We start from the raw sequence: 2,179 nt of genomic DNA on the forward strand, positions 1-2,179 counted from the left end.
ATGATAGGGAAAGAAGCCACAGTCTTCAAACTTGCTATTTGCTAAGAGAAGGACATTTATTTTAAAGTTTCTGCCATTTTTGTATTACTAATAGATAAAGTTCTTATGATGATAAGTAGATAGGTAGGATTTAGTCAAGCTCTTTAAAAATATTTGGGGTATGTACAGGAAATTCTGGAACATGTTTGACATTGGGGAAAGAAAGAAAAAGAGAATGGAATAAATTAGTACAACTGGGAGGAACGTTCCACCTCTGGACACAGCCCAAATGAAACAGATTGAGAAAACAAAGGAAAGAAATTACAAATCAGGCAAACCCTATAGCTGGGGTGACCGTGACCTCATAGACATCTCTTTACTATTTAAAATCATCACTAGTTACAGTTCTCTTAACTATAAATATTCTCTAGGCTTAAAATTTTTACACAATTTCACTTTTTTAGTTATCTCCATTGTCATGAGACCACTTTTTTTTTTTTTTTCCTAAGAAAAAATATCCTCCCCGCTTGTGCTCTCTCTCACTATCTCTGTCACTATCTGTCTCTCTCTCTCAAAGAAATGGATAAATAAAATCTTAAAAAAAAAAAGAAAACACATATTTATTTTAATATCACAAGAATACAGAAACTGCCACTCCTGCTTGCAGGTCATTGACCAAAGCAAACCACAAGGTCAAGCTAGTTAACACTGCTGTGGGAAAGAACATTCCTTCAATGGTGGTGCAAAGGGGTCCTCATCTACTTTCAAGTAGAATATGGGTATGGGGATTTTTAACAGTGCATAGCCATTACATTTTATTGGTATATTTTACTTTGTGTGTCCCTAAAGGTTGACATTTTAGGAGGAGTCCCTTATCATTAGCTTATTTTACTCCCAAGACCCATTCAGGCAGGTGAGGGTTATGTATCTATTATCTATCTATCTATCTATCATCTATCTATCTACTTACTTTTATGGAGGAAAACATTTGCTTAATTGCTGTAATTTTTATTGTTGCCTATGCTACAATAAAAAATATTTCTGACTAATATTTTGACAAATTTTAATGTGAACATACTTAATATCTATCTTTCTCAATGGTTAAAATGACTTTGTTACCTTTTTTCCTAAAAGAAACAATTTGTAAACATTTTCTAAGAAATTTTCCACTCATAGGGCAATATCTATATATTCATTTAACTGATCTCAAGTTCAGATAATTACAAATAGAGTTTTAAGAAGTATCTTATTCAAACAAAAATATATCAATTGTATTTATGCCACAGAAACATGTTATTACTACAATAATGAATATACACATGCTCAGGATAACAGATGTACCTATACTCAGTAAATCACATATCTGGTTTTACTTCTGCCAAATTTAACTTTTTAACCATATGTAAGGCAACAAAACACTCTCAACAGTTGTCTTCATTTATCTATTTGTAAAAATAACTATTTTCTCTTATTGTTGCAAGGAAAGAGAAAACAAAAAAAAAAAAAAACGTAAAAGATGTAAAGTTCTTAGCACAGGCAAAAATGATGCTGATGGCTTGCATGGCCATGGTTGTTATAACAATTAGCATTACAATTCCTTATTTTTGGTAGGTGCTCTGTTAAGTAACTTATTAAGCTTGTTTCATTGATTCACCACCCCTTCCCCTCAAAAACAAACAAACAAACAAAAAACCCCAAAATCCTTAGAGAGGTACTAGTATTAGCCCTATATAATAAATAAAGAAAAAGGCACAAGGGAGTTTTTTTTTTTTTTTTTATTTGCAAGAGAGGGAATGAGAGCATGAGAGGGAGGAGGGTCAGAGGGAGAAGCAGACTCCCTGCTGAGCAGGGAGCCCGATGTGGGACTCGATCCCGGGACTCCAGGATCATGACCTGAGCCGAAGGCAGTTGCCTAACCAACTGAGCCACCTAGGCGCCCGGCACAAGGGAGTTAATTGGCCAAGTTTATACAGCTAGTTCATGGTGGAACTGGGTTCCCTGATATCCTCATTAAAGTTTCTCCAGGGAAAGGTGTGTGAATATTTAGCTCAGAAAGAGCCACTATCCTACATGTGCCCTTGCCTATGTCAATAATTAGCAAAGGAGTGCTTATTCATTTACTCCACAAGTGGAAGTCTTCTCAGCACAGACTTGAAAGGTGCCACTAACAATTAATCAGAGTTTGTATTCAACTGGAAAT

The sequence above is a fragment of the Leptonychotes weddellii genome, chromosome 2 (genome assembly GCF_054177405.1).
Source record: "Leptonychotes weddellii isolate Sample4059 chromosome 2, ASM5417740v2, whole genome shotgun sequence".
Classification (NCBI taxonomy): domain Eukaryota; kingdom Metazoa; phylum Chordata; class Mammalia; order Carnivora; family Phocidae; genus Leptonychotes; species Leptonychotes weddellii.